This window comes from Schistocerca gregaria, chromosome 4, assembly GCF_023897955.1.
Source record: "Schistocerca gregaria isolate iqSchGreg1 chromosome 4, iqSchGreg1.2, whole genome shotgun sequence".
In the NCBI taxonomy this organism is placed as follows: Eukaryota; Metazoa; Arthropoda; class Insecta; order Orthoptera; family Acrididae; genus Schistocerca; species Schistocerca gregaria.
Window position 1 is genome coordinate 389,281,780 of NC_064923.1, and position 16,100 is coordinate 389,297,879.

Here is a 16,100-nt window from a genome sequence, read left to right on the forward strand (position 1 = left end):
CTGTAGCTAATTTAAATTAACAACCTGTCAAATTTCATGAATGCATTACTGAGCAACTAAACTAGGAGTACCCTATTAGTATCCTTTACATGCAGTGTTAGCAGTAACTTATCATAACATTAAATTCGCAAGATATCAGAATTATTGGGAAGCTAACCTCATTTACCATCACGGTCAGGTAATGGAAGTCATGGACATTGGTCTGTGCAGTCTTAAAGGATTAACTGCACATCGACCAGCACAGTGCTGCAAAATGGCATCAAGAAGGCACTGAGTTGCAAGCCAATAGAAAAAGAGGGCAATGACACACCTCCAGGAAGAGTTCAGCACCTCCTGTCAAAGCTGACTTAACCAGCTGCCCATTGCTGGTTTGTCCCAGTTCAGTAACAGACTTCGAGAGCATCAGTACTGAGTAATAGGAAGATGATACTTAGCCTGCGTTCTGCAAGTAGTAACCGTGTGTAAAGCTAGTGCATCTAGGAAACATGTGAAGCAGAAGTGAAATTAGGTTTCTTTTCTTCTTAGAAATATAGTGGTCTGTTAATTAGGAAGTTTAGTGTACAAATCATTTTGGATTGCTGCCACCGGCCATCGCAACTTCCCTCATTCCTTCTTTGTGTTGGTGCTGACCACAACATGATCGAACCGGAATGCACGATTTAACTGCATTCTGTTATCTTTGGGTTCCACTGTATATGTGAACTACTCTTCAAACTGAAAATAACTTTAATAAGAGTTTGATAAAAATATTGGGAGGGTGCATAAGTTTGTAGCATTTTTGCACAAGTTTAATAAAACAACAGATACACATAATAGAGACATTATTAATGAATAATACGTTCTCCTACACTATTCACAATGTGTGCCATCGCTGGGGCAACTTTTTGATTTCACAACTGTAGAAATAATGTGGTTTTGAGGTGAAGAACATGTCGAGCAATGTTCGGAGTGCATTTTCAATCAGAAAGGAACGTTCTTGAAGGTTGTTCAATAGTGTGCAGGAAAGGTGAAAATATGAGGCTGCAAGATCAGGTGAATAAGGTGGGTGTGGAATGGCTTCTCAATCCAGCTCCTGTGCAGTATTTTTTTGTCAGCCCAGCAGAATGCGTGTGGGTTTTATAGTGGAGTAGCATCTCTTCACACAGTCTTCCTGGTCATTGTTCTTGGATTGCATCTGATAAATGTCTCAGTTATTGACAACAAATTTCAGCAGTGATGGTTGCATCTCAGGAAAGCGATTCTTAGTACACCACACGGCCACTGTTCCACCACATGCATAACATTATCTTTTGTTGATGCATACAGGTCTTTGTATGGGTAGTTGCTGCTTTGTTTGGGCTCAGCAATTAATTTCTTTTCTTTACTAGGGTGTATACGTGGACAAGGGAAAAAAATTCTCGGATTTGTCCCGGTTAAAAATACCATTTCTCCTGGGTGAAAATACACTTTTTCCGTGTTAAGTGACAGTATACTCTTCCTCTGCACTGTAAAACTCGTCAATTCTTTGCATGTTTATGTTTTTATATACAGACATTTTGAAAGACCTTTGATGTGCAGCAACTTGTATGCTGCATATTTCCGTGTTGTGAAGGTATAAATTTGAATTCCACCAAACATCGCATGTCACTTTCCGAAGCATTGAAATTGAGATTGCGAGGCACTTTCGTAAGCCAGTCATAGCTCATTGTCACGTGACCTCACCAGCTGATGACAGCACGGACACATGATGCAGTAAGCCAATAGCAAGATCACTCTCAAGTAGCACAAACACACAAATAAGAAAAGTTAATGGTTTAAATTAATATACATAGCATTCATGTATAATATTGGTCTCTAAGATTAATAAGCTGGAAGAGAAGCTAAGCTTCCACATATAATGTTGATCTTTCTTGCACGTGTTACACTTTAAGATACATCACATAAGTGTGCCTGTAAAATTTTTAATAACGACGTAAATGTTCAATCTTCTGGGCTCGAAATTCTTCTAAATGGTCATCCTCAAACAGCTGATTTTTAAATGAGAGTCTAACATTTTGTGATTTAAGTAATTCATCGTGAGTGTTAGAAATATGTTCATTTCAGCCGTTGGAAGAGAGTGCCAGATAACAGGCGTCACCGCACTTACACTGCTATGATGGCGCAGGAAGCCCATATGTTCGTACGTGTAAAACATTAAAAGATCTTACACTATGTCATAAAAGAAACAAGACATCAGAGGATACTTCAAGAGCATCGGAATTTCGTGAACCATGCTAAAATGCATAATTCGGATTAAAATGCACATTCATTTGTCCAGATTTGTATGTAAGTTTTCTTGGAGTACCAGCACTGTATTATCTCATGTTTGGTTCTTTATTATGGCATAATGCTGTATGTGCGCTTGAAATGCAGTGAACAGTTGAAACTAGCCAATAGTGTGAAATTAAACATTTCGTTTCAAATGAAACAGAAAAGATTAATGAAAGCCAAATCTCTTTAGCAAACCAACAAAAATGACTTCACTGTTCCACAAGATGATTAATGCTTGACTGCCAGGAAGGTAGAAATAAAATCTAAAACTGATAATTTATTTTGGCCTTCTGTAATTATGCGAACGTATTTTAATTCATGTGATAACTCCCGGCCGTAAAAATCCATTTGTTATCATTTAATGTGAGAGCAATAAACTAAGAGGAAACAACAAAATCACTGAATGTAAACACAGGTCACATGGAGGCGATCCATCTCCCCACCACAACTCAGATTGTTCTGGGCATCAGTGCCAAATTTACTATATTTCCGAACTGGGCCAATATTAAGTAGTGGTGCCCACCCATACTTCTGTAACCAGAAGCAAAAGAAGGTACTACTCATACACGACTCAACTGTGCAATCACAAGAGCCTGCCCGCCACTGCTCAAACGAATCTAATTTAAACAGTTGTCATCAGAGGGAGGCAATTTGTTGTTAGGAAACATTGCATAGTCTTCCTAAAGACTTTGACACACTTTGCTGTTGGCACACACTTGTATGAGCACTTTGTTTTGATGTTCTATACGGCACATTTCCTTTGCAACTTAAGTTTTATTTTCGTTTTTTTTTTTTTTTTTTTTTCTCCCTCTCTCTTGTTCATGTTTTGTTGCTGCAGTATTATTCTGCAATATGGGGATACAGTAATATACTTTGTTAGAGTATTGGTTCTTACCAGTCAAAATCACAAAAATTTAGCTAAAAACTAAAACAATGAAAAATTCCTAGAATTCTAAAATATTCCCGGGTTTTTCCCAGTTTTCTCCCAGATGAAAAAATTCCTGGGTTTTTCCCGGAACTCCCAGTTGTCCCGGGTTGTATACACCCTGTTTATGTTAGCATGAGGACACCATTTTCATCACCAATATCAATACAGGATAGGAATGATCAGTGACATTTGTGAACAAACAGATGAAGAGCCAAGCAGAGATGCACATATGGACACCTGCTGATTTTTGTGATCTTGGCTTAGAGAATGAGATACCCATACAACTCATTTTTGATACCTCCCCATATCATCAAAATGTCACAAAATGGTGGAACGATCACAGTCCATTACATCTGTCAGTTCTTGAGTACACTGATGTGGATCATTGCGGATTAACATCTGAACGTGTTCCTAAATATGGAAGGCACTAATGTCAAAATGATTCTGTTTTAAACAAAAATGTCACTTTCTTGTCATGCTTTGTCGATTGGCATTATCCCCATACAGTGCACAAATGTTTCTGGCTGCCTCCACTGCTGTCACCCTTCTATTGAACTCTAACAGAAGTCTATGTCAGAAATGTTCAGAATATTTTTCCACATGCTACTTCCAGCAGCCACACTTCCACTCACTATCTCCAAATGACAAAATGACAATATGTAAACTAAAGTAGTCTAGTGAACTACAAATAAAAATGACAATTAATAAATAAACCCACAGCAACATGTGAAACAAAAATGCTACAAACTTGTGCATCAACCTAATAAGGTAGCAAGATTAATTACTCAAACCATCTTCTGCATGGCTCATAAGGTAATCAGACCTGTTCACATTGACTACTGGCAGATCCTTCCCATCCTGTGCATCGACTGCACTCTGTTTCCAAGGAAGATACAACTGACTGATTCCATGGTGTGCACTAACATAACTGTTCAGGTGACCACACTCTAATCTTTGAGTATCCAGTGGCAGTGTTCCTGAACTTTACTAATTGCTATCCCTTATTAAATGTGTTACTGTAGGTACTTGATTGGTGTGGTGACTTTAGTATCCATTTGTGATGATGGTTTTGGGTGGTATGTTGCACACAACTCCTTATCCAGGATCAGACTACAAAAACATATGCTGAACTGAAACCTGGATAACCATCATTACAATCTGAGCTACCAACAACGATTCATCAACCGGAGTTGTGCATGGCCACAGTATCTTTGTCAAACACAAGTGTTTTAATACTTCAGATGAAGTCTGCCCTGAAAACTCCAAAGCTGCCACAGAGCTAGAGGTGAAATCACATGCTTGGGATCCAATATTGTGCAACAATCTAATGTACTGAGGTCTAAAAGTCTTATTAATAACAGAGGCAAATTCCAGATTTGAGTCTGATAGTTTGTACTTCAAAGTAATTATTTCCATTTTGATTATTTATGCAATTTAGCTGAAGGCTTACCAAACCTGAGCAAAATTGCCATTCAAATCATCATATGGGGCCTGGAGACGTAACATCCAAGAGACACACAGATCCCACTGCACCATCAAATTGAACAGTTGACCTTCTCACAAATCTACATCTACATCTACATCTACATCTACATCTACATCTACATCTACATCTACATCTACATCTACATCTACATCTACATCTACATCTACATCTACATCTACATCTACATCTACATCTACATCTACATCTACATCTACATCTACATCTACATCTACATCTACATCTACATCTACATCTACATCCATACTCCGCAAGCCACCTGACGGGGTGTGTTGCGGAGGGTACCCCGAATACCTCTATCGGTTCTCCCTTCTATTACAGTCTCATATTGTTCGTGGAAAGAAGGATTGTCGGTATGCTTCTGTGTGGGCTCTAATCTCTCTGATTTTATCCTCATGGTCTCTTCGTGAGATACACGTAGGAGGGAGCAATGTACTGCTTGACTCTTCGGTGAAGGAATGTTCTCGAAACTTTAACAAAAGCCCGTACTGAGCTACTGAGCATCTCTCCTGCAGAGTCTTCCACTGGAGTTTTCTATCATCTCCGTAACGCTTTTGCAATTACTAAATGATCCTGTAACGAAGCACGCTGCTCTCCATTGGATCTTCTCTATCTCTTCTATCAACCTTATCTGGTACAGATCCCACACTGTTGAGCAGTATTCAAGCAGTAGGCACACAAGCGTGCTGTAACCTACTTCCTTTGTTTTTGGATTGCATTTCCTTAGGATTCTTCCAATGAATCTCAGTCTGGCATCTGCTTTACCGACGATCAACTTTATATGATCATTCCATTTTAAATCACTCCTAATGCCTACTCCCAGATAATTTATGGAATTAACTGATTCCAGTTGCTGAACTGCGATTTTGTAGCTAATGTAAGGGATCTATCTTTCTATGTATTCACAGCACATTACACTTGCCTACATTGAGATTCAATTGCCATTCCCTGCACCATGCGTTAATTCGCTGCAGATCCTCCTGCATTTCAGTACAATTTTCCATTGCTACAACCTCTCGATACACCACAGCATCATCTGCAAAAAGCCTCAGTGAACTTCCGATGTCATCCATCAGGTCATTTATGTATATTGTGAATAGCAAAGGTCCTACGAAACTCCCCTGCACCACACCGGAAATCATTCTTACTTGGGAAGACTTCTCTCCATTGAGAATGACATGCTGCGTTCTGTTATCTAGGAACTCCTCAATCCAATAGCACAATTGGTCTCATAGTCCATATGCTCTTACTTTGTTCATTAAACAACTGTGGGGAACTGTATCGAATGCCTTGCGGAAGTCAAGAAACACGGCATCTACCTGTGAACCCGTGTCTATGGCCCTCTGAGTCTCGTGGATGAATAGCGTGAGCTGGCTTTCACATGACCATCTTTTTGGAAACCCATGCTGATTCCTACAGACTAGATTTCTAGTCTCCAGAAACGTCGTTATACTTTAACATAATATGTGTTCCAAAATTCTACAACTGATCGACGTTAGAGACATACGTCTATAGTTCTGCAAATCTGCTCAACGTCCCTTCTTGAAAATGGGAATGACCTGTGCCCTTTTCCAATCCTTTGGAATGCTACGCTCTTCTAGAGACCAACGGTACACTGCTGCAAGAAGGGGAGCAAGTTCCTTCGTGTACTCTGTGTAAAATCGAACTGGTATCCCATCAGGTCCAGCAGCCTTTCCTCTTTTAAGTGATTTTAATTGTTTCTCTATCCCTCTGTCGTCTATTTCGATATCTACCATTTTGTCATCTGTGCAACAATCTAGAGAAGGAACTACAGTGCAGTCTTCCACTGTGAAACAGCTTTGGAAAAAGACATTTAGTATTTCGGCCTTTAGTATGTCATCTTCTGTTTCAGTACCATTTTGGTCCAGAGTGTCTGGACATTTTGTTTTGATCCACCTACTGCTTTGACATAAGACCAAAATTTCTTAGGATTTTCTGCCAAGTCAGTACATAGAACTTTACTTTCGAATTCATTGAACGCCTCTCGCATAGCCCTCCTCACACTACATTTCGCTTTTTGTTTGTCTGCAAGGCTTTGGCTATTTTTATGTTTGCTGTGACGTTCCCTTTGCTTCCGCATCAGTTTTCTAACTCAGTTATTGTACCACGGTGGCTCTTTTCCATCTCTTACGATATTGCTTGGCACATACTCATCTAACGCATATTTTACTATGGTTATGAACTTTGTCCACTGATCCTCAACACTGTCTGTACTTGAGACAAAACTTTTGTGTTGAGCCGTCAGGTACTCTGTAATCTGCTTTTTGTCACTTTTGCTAAACAGAAAAATCTTCCTACCTTTTTTAATATTTCTATTTACGGCTGAAATCATCGATGCAGTAACCGCTTTATGATCACCGATTCTCTGTTCTGCATTAACTGTTTCAAATAGTTCGGGTCTATTTGTCACCGGAAGGTCTAATATGTTATCACCACGAGTCGGTTCTCTGTTTAACTGCTCAAGGTAGTTTTCAGATAAAGCACTTCAAAAAATTTCACTGGATTCTTTGTCCCTGACACCCGTTATGAACTTTTGAGTCTCCCAGTCTATATCCGGCAAATTAAAATCTCCACCCAGAACATGGTGGGGAAATCTACCCGAAATATTTTCCAAATTATTCTTCAGGTGCTCAGCCACAACAGCTGCTGAGCCCGGGGGCCTATAGAGTCATCCAATTACCATGTCTGAGCCTGCTTTAACCGTGACCTTCACCCAAATCATTTCACATTTCAGATCTCTGTCAATTTCCTTCGATGTTATTGCACTTCTTGTCACTATAAACAAGCCTCCCCCTTCACTGTCCAGCCTGTCTCTGTGGTATACATTCCAATCTGAGTTTAGGATTTCATTACTGTTTACGTCTGGTTTCAGCCAACTTTCTGTCCCTAGTACCAAATGGACGTTGTGGCCGTTTATTAATGAGAGCAGTTCTGGGACCTTTGTATAGACACTCCTGCAGTTTACTATTAGCACATTAATATTGTTATTCCCTGTTGCATTTTGCCTACTCCTATCTTGCCGTGTCTCAGGAGGCGTCTTGTCGGGCCTAAGGAGGGAATTCTCTAACCTAAAAAACCCCCATGTGCACTCCACACGTACTCTGCTACCCTTGTAGCCACTTCTGGCGTGTGGTGCACGCCTGACCTATTCAGGGGGACCCTTCATTTCTCCACCCGATAGTGGAGGTCGAGAAATTTGCAGAATCGTCCGAGTCTATGGTTTAAGCCTTCCACTTGGTTCCAAACCAGAGGACCGCGATCGGTTCTGGGAACGATACTACAAATAGTTAGCTCTCATTACACCCCGTGAGCGAGGCTTTCCGCCTTCACCAATTCCGCCAACTGCCTGTACAAAATCAGGATGACCTCTGAACCCAGACAGCAAGAGTCATTGGTGCCGACATGAGCAACAATTTGCAGTCGGGTGCACACAGTGCTCTCTATCGCCGCCGGTAGGGCCTCCTCCACATCTCGGATGAGACTCCCTGGCAAGCAGACAGAGTGAACACTGGCCTTGTTCCTTGACCTTTCCACTATTTCCCTAAGAGGCTCCATCACCCTCCTAACATTGGAGCTCCCAATAACTAATAAACCCCTCCCCCGTGTGCCTGCTCGGTACTTGCTGAAGGAGCAGTCACATGTCCACTCACAGGCAGAGCGGGCGATGCCACACGGCCAGCCTCCACATTTACCCTCCGCCTCGTGCACCGCTAACACCGCTGAACCCGCCACTCCCCTTGGGGAGATGGTGGCCCAACGGCGCCCGGTACCCACGAAGATGTCTCGACAGCAGGGACAGTGGGTGAAGCATGTAACACCTGGGGTGTACCTTGCGACGCACCAGACTCCCCACTGCCGCTACACTCCGAGGCAGCAGCCTGAAGACGGCTGACCGTGGCCATCAACACGCTCAGCTGTTTGCCATGAGTGGCCAGCTCCTCCTGAATCTGTACACAGCAGTCACACATCCTATCCATCCTAAGGAATCAATTTACTGAAGAGACTTAATCAACTTTTAACTAGACCACTAATTCACTAAAGGCACCCAATTATTGACTAAACTGTGATTGCTAGCCACTTCTTGTAGAAAACAATGAAAATAGCACTACCTGTCTCCGACCTGTATAGAAAACAAACACTAGCACTACTGGCACTATGGTTGACTAAAGGGACTCTCTCTGACTGTATTCAAAACAAACACAAAATCTATGGAACACTGTTAGTAGCACTCAACAATTAAAGCTTCCTAAAAGCAAAAACACACAGAAGAAGAAGTGACAAGTAAGAAAAATACAGTTAATACTTAAATTAAGGTAGCTCGCTGCACAGCAGACATGAAGCAGATGGCGGTTAGGACGACAAATATGATAGATATCTGTGAATGAGTGTATCATACTCCTCTATATAAAATGATAATCTGGTGATTAAAAAAGTAACAAGCAGAATCAAATCTGGCTAAAAATTTATAGAACAATGTATGTTCCAACGCTATTATATGAGATTTGTTTGTAGGTTACAAACAAATTCCACAGAGAGTGTTATTCAACAACCAAGCATCAAAAAATAGTTTTTTTCAACACACAGATCTTTGTTTTCTACCCACAGATCTTCACAACAAGTCAACCTACAGACTATGTGAGCTTAACTGACCAGGTGTTTAACATTATTCACTCCTTAGCCTCAAGAATAAATCTTAAGTGTACCAAACTGCCACATGATTCCTTCTTTTTCCTCACAGTCAACAACCTGTGAGAACTGTCAAAATTTAAAAATGCATTCAGTAGAATATACAAAAGTACTTGCTTTTAGTATGTTGTCCACAAACAGTCCAATCATCAGTTTTCAAGTTTTTTTCTAGCTGTATTTGTCAATGTGCTCAAAACATCTTTTAAGGCAATTTCGTGAGTTTACATAGTGAAAGTCACTCAAGGTGTTCATCTCAAACATCCTCTGATCTGAAGACGCTAATACACTGCCGTATAAACACCACGGGCAATAATTATAACACATGCACAGAAAACACTAAAAGGGGAGCTTTAGGTCATGAAGAATGGTATGTTGTGATTAGTAAACTGGAACAGTTTTCATCATATGCTGGTGTTTGGACTACCTGTTCTAGAAAAATTTCAAGGAATTTTATGAACTGCTTCACTGGTAGCTTCAATCTCTACAACCAGTTTCTTTGGCCTATTTCAGCTGTAAGGCTGCATGAATCTCTCCAAATACCATAGCAGGATTAGTAATCATGTGAATACATGAACAGATTTTTTTTTCTGACACTACCATCAACTTCAGATAGTGAGTGAAATGGCCGAAAAAAAAGATCCAGTTACAAGTTTTGTTGTTCTCTTGCATTTAGCATTACATAAATAACACTACAGTATGAGTCAGTTATCCGAAGTGACAAATGAACTGCAAATAACAGCTTTAATATTTCCTCCAACAAGACTGACACTAAAGTGTTTTCATTACTTTCAGTTGGCTTTACTACAGTACATTAAATGTGTTCAACTGTATTTCACAAGTTAAATAAATTTATGCATTCTTATTTTAATTACATAAGAGCCCATTATCATCAAACCAATACTGTTATTATCTGAAACTGGGCAGCTTCCTCATTTAAGACAGCATGACATTTGGTTAAATAACTTTCCACGATCCACTTATAAGCAATATTTCACGGAACAAACAAAGTGGTCTGAAAGGAAAAGACAATATTTGTTCAATGATACTACTGATTTGTTCAATGATACTATTGATTTCTCCCCCCATGAACCATGGACCTTGCCGTTGGTGGGGAGGCTTGCGTGCCTCAGCGATACAGATAGCCGTACCATAGGTACAACCACAACGGAGGGATATCTGTTGAGAGGCCAGACAAACGTGTGGTTCCTGAAGAGGGGCAGCAGCCTTTTCAGTAGTTGCAGAGGCAACAGTCTGGATCATTGACTGATCTGGCCTTGTAACAATAACCAAAACGGCCTTGCTGTGCTAGTACTGCGAACGGCTGAAAGTAAGGGGAAACTACGGCCGTAATTTTTCCCGAGGGCATGCTGCTTTACTGTATGGTTAAATGATGATGCCGTCCTCTTGGGTAAAATATTCCAGAGGTAAAATAGTCCCCCATTCGGATCTCCGGGTGGGGACTACTCAAGAGGACGTCGTTATCAGGAGAAAGAAAACTGGCGTTCTACGGATCGGAGCATGGAATGTCAGATCCCTGAATCGGGCAGGTAGGTTAGAAAATTTAAAAAGGAAAATGGATAGGTTAAAGTTAGATATAGTGGGAATTTGTGAAGTTCAGTGGCAGGAGGAATAAGACCTCTGGTCATGTGACTACAGGGTTATAAACACAAAATCAAATAAAGGTCATGCAGGAGTAGGTTTAATAATGAATAAAACAATAGGAATGCGGGTAAGCTACTACAAACAGCATAGTGAACGTATTGTTGTGGCCAAGATAGATACCAAGCCCACACCTACTACAGTAGTATAAGTTTATATGCCAACTAGCTCTGCAGATGATGAAGAAATTGAAGTAGTGTATGATGAAATAAAAGAAATTATTCAGATAGTGAAGGGTGACGAAAATTTAATAGTCATGGGTGACTGGAATTTGGTAGTAGGAAAAGAGAGAGAAGGAAACATATTAGGTGAATATGGATTGGGGCTAAGAAATGAAAGAGGAAGCCACCTGGTAGAATTTTGCACAGAGCACAACTTAGTCATAGCTAACACTTGGTTCAAGAATCATAAAAGAAGTTTGTACACATGGAAAAAGCCTGGAGATACTAAAAGGTATCAGATAGATTATATAATGGTAAGACAGAGATTTAGGAACCAGGTTTTAAATTGTAGGACATTTCCAGGGGGAAGATGTGGACTCTGACCACAATCTACTGGTTATGACCTGTAGATTAAAACTGAAGAAACTGCAAAAAGGTGGGAATTTAAGGAGATGGGACTTGGATAAACTAAAAGAACCAGAGGTTGTACAGATTTTCAGGGAGAGCATAAGGGAACAATTGATAGGAATGGGGGAAAGAAATACACTGGAAGAAGAATTGGTAGCTTTGAGGGATGAAGTAGTGAAGGCAGCAGAGGATCAAGTAGGTAAAAAGATGAGGGCTAGTAGAAATCCTTGGGTAACAGAAGAAATATTGAATTTAATTGATGAAAGGAGAAAATATAAAAATGCAGTAAATGAAGCAGGCAAAAAGGAATACAAACATCTCAAAAATAAGATCGACAGGAAGTGCAAAATGGGATGGCTAGAGGACAAATGTAAGGATGTAGAGGCTTACCTCACTAGGGGTAAAATAGATACTGCCTACAGGAAAATTAGAAAGACCTTTGGAGATACGAGAGCCACTTGCATGAACATCAAGAGCTCAGATGGAAACCCAGTTCTAAGCAAAGAAGGAAAATCAGAAAGGTGGAAGGAGTATATAAGGGTCTACACAAGGGCGATGTACTTGAGGACAATATTATGGAAATGGAAGAGGATGTAGATGAAGATGAAATGGGAGATACGATACTGTGTGAAGAGTTTGACAGAGCACTGTAAGACCCGAGTCGAAACAAGGCCCTGGGAGTAGACAACATTCCATTAGAACTACAGATGACCTTGGGAGAGCCAGTCCTGACAAAATTCTTCCATCTGGTGAGCAAGATGTATGAGACAGGCGAAATTCCCTCAGACTACAAGAAGAATATAATAATTCCAATCCCAAAGAAAGCAGGTGTTGACAGATGTGAAAATTACCAAACTATCAGTTTAATAAGCCACAGCTGCAAAATATTAACGCAAATTCTTTACAGACGAATGGAAAAACTAGTAGAAGCCGACCTCGGGGAAGATCAGTTTGGATTCCGTAGAAATGTTGGAACATGTGAGGCAATAGTGACCCTATGACGTATCTTAGAAGCTAGATTAAGGGAAGGCAAACCTACGTTTCTAGCATTTGTAGACTTAGAGAAAGCTTTTGACAATGTTGACTGGAATACTGTCTTTCAAATTCTGAAGGAGGCAGGGGTAAAATACAGGGGGCAGAAGGCTATTTACAATTTATACAGAAACCAGATGGCAGTTATAATAGTCAAGGGGCATGAAAGGGAAGCAGTGGTTGGGAAAGGAGTGAGACTGGGTTGTAGCCTCTCCCCAATGTTATTCAATCCGTATATTGAGCAAGCAGTGAAGGAAACAACAATTCGGAGTAAGTATTAAAATCCATAGAGAAGAAATGAAAACTTTGAGGTTCACCAATGATATTGTAATTCTGTCAGAGACAGCAAAGGACTTGGAAGAGCAGTTGAATGGAATGGATAGTGTCTTGAAAGGAGGATATAAGATGAACATCAACAAAAGCAAAACGAGGATAATGGAATGTAGTCGAATTAAGTCGGGTGATGCTGAGGGAATTAGATTAGGAAATGAGACACGTCAGGAAGTCATTTCTGAAAGTATTTGTATGGAGTGTAGCCATGTATGGAAGTGAAACATGGTTGATAAATAGTTTGGACAAGAAGAGAATAGAAGCTTTTGAAATGTGGTGGTACAGAAGAATGCTGAAGATTAGGTGGGTAGGTCACATAACTAATGAAGAGGTGTTGAATAGGATTGGGGAGAAGAGAAGTTTGTGGCACAACCTGACCAGAAGAAGGGATCGGTTGGTAGGACATGTCTGAGGCATCAAGGGATGACCAATTTAGTATTGGAGGGCAGCGTGGAGGGTAAAAATTGTAGAGGGAGACCAAGAGATGAATACACTAAGCAGATTCAGAAGGATGTAGGTTGCAGTAGGTACTGGGAGATGAAGAAGCTTGCACAGGATGGAGTAGCATGGAGAGCTGCATCAAACCAGTCTCAGGACTGAAGACCACCACCACCACCACCACCACCACCACCACCACCACCACCACCACCACAACAACAACAACAACAACAAAACAACAACTATTGATTTCTGTTAACACATAAGTTTCTTATTAATTCATATTAAGTATTTCTTCAGGTGTACTAACTTCCTTTTTATAGATCACATCAACATAACAAAGTAATCAAAGAAGTTCAGATTTAATGTGACTAGAGGGCCATGAGCAAAGCACGAACAAGAAATAACACACCTGAGTGGTGGTAATTCAGGTGGCAGACCTTCACACTGGAAATATGAAATAGAAGGAAGTAAAAAGGAAGATCATGGTGATACGTTCCATCAGTAATGAGATGATTAGAGATAGAGTATAAGTTCAGAATGTGGAAGGAAATTAGCTATGTTATTTTCAAAGGAAAGATGCCAGCATTTCCCATAAGCACTTTTGGGAAACCACTGAAAGCCTCAACCTGGTTGACCAGGGGGAGGATTTTAACTGCCATCCTTCTGAATATAAGTCCATTGTCCTACCACTGTACAATCTCATGTTATATGGAAATACATAGTTGCATTACCATAGGTGGCCTTGATATTGTTTCTCATAAAAAAATTCTGACATGTTTGTCCATCCATCAAATAATCCAAAATAATGGGACTGAGTAGTATGCTAATATTAACTTTTTGTCCATAGTGATCAGCAGTATTATCTCCTATCATATTGTGAAGACTCAACAGGCACACTTAATACTGTGCATTGAACCCACTTAGAGTTGCTCTACTTTCCAATAAAATAAACAGCTGGTACTATAATGCAAAGTGATATAAAAAAATTATAGGAACACTAGTTTATTTGCTTTCCACCAAAAATGTCAATTATTGCCAAGAATGATCCAAGAGAACAAAAACTTTTCTGTTACTCTACCAGTAAGGGCATCTGTCTTCATTATTTCTGCAAGGCACATGAGAAAATAAAACCACATTTCCAAACCCACAACACAGTAGTCAATATTGGAACTCAATAAGATAGTAGGATACATACATATTGTTGATAAAGCTAGCTTCCAAGTATTTCACATATAATCAAGAAAACACTACACACACACACACACACACACACACACACACACACACACACACACACACACACACTCCTTGGAGGTTGAGAAGTGGATTGCGTTGCCTCAAATTTGTTAAGTTAATGCATCAAGTTAGGTATAGCATGGAGCGCTTTGAGAATTTCCGTGTAAATTCTAGAACCACTCGTCCTTCTACCATCTCGAACACATGATCTTTTAAAAATAAATGTGAGAGAATGTATATACCATGCGACACATGATTGTGTGAGCAGGCTGGAAAGGAGTCGTGAGACGCGATGGTCGAACGGTATCGACAAGTGTTTGCCGCTTGCCCCATGGAAGTTTTATTGGAAGAACAAGGAGTGTTTATTTATCTTATGGTGTTGTATATCACTGATTATTGTAACAAGAAAAAAGAAGAACAGTTAAAAATTTGGTAACTGTTCTTCATGTATTGGACATGCTAGAAGGAAGACACATTCTTAAATAATGTGGTTGCAAAAACTACACTATTGTAAATGAATTTAATAGAGTCTAATGAAAGACAAATCGGTTGCCTTGTAAACATTCAAATATTTATGTGAGAAGTGGCGAATTTGTTCTTTGTGGAAGTTGAAATATACCAAGACTAAACTAAAAGTTTCTGCCCCTATCCACTTATTTCATGAGGGGGAGGGGGAGAGAGAGAGAGAGAGAGAGAGAGAGAGAGAGAGAGAGAGAGAGAGAGAGAGAGAGAGAGAGAGAGAGAGAGAGAGAGAGACTGATAAATTCCGTTAACCTGCAGTATTCTTCGGAGAAGAAATTTTTGGACATCAACATAGCCAGCTATCCACAGAAGATCAGCTGTGCATACCACGTAAGTCAACTGATGTGAGAGAGGTGTGAATTTTGCTTGCATCCATTTTCGCTCCACACTCCACGTCATCTAAAGTGTTAGAAGTACAAGCATTTGCTCCCACTAATCAGCTCACACGTAATTCTGTGATATGTTACTCACTTAGAGGGCAAAACGTCAGGAAATTATTCCCAATACGTGGTCAATGTAATAGCTCTTGCAACATTTGTCTGAAAATGCTTGGCTTTCAACTTATGACCTTCAAAACAGCCACATTCACCAGAACATTTTTGACCCACACATAGTTGCAGTCACAGAAGATATTAACAGAGCAATTAAATCTGAGACAAAGGGTTCATAGAGTGTTTGGATTTTGTCATGTACTCAAATCAGCAACTGACAGAAGTACATTTCATGTATGGTAAGGCACATCGCACTGGCTCGTCGTCTATACCAGGAGGGATACTCGCACTGAAAATGTCCAGATTGGAAGACATTTTAACATCTCCATCACCAACTGTGCATTTTTAGCAAGTTTGTACTTCTTGATTTGGAGTACCTACAACTCCAGATG

At 40.1% G+C, this 16,100-nt stretch overlaps 1 protein-coding gene across 17 annotated transcripts in view; it reads right to left on the bottom strand.

Moving 5' to 3' along the window:
• Window positions 1–16,100, bottom strand: part of LOC126268161 (glucose transporter type 1) — a 1,240,707-nt gene that overhangs the window by 171,345 nt on the left and 1,053,262 nt on the right. The gene's annotated exons all lie outside the window — the stretch shown is intronic.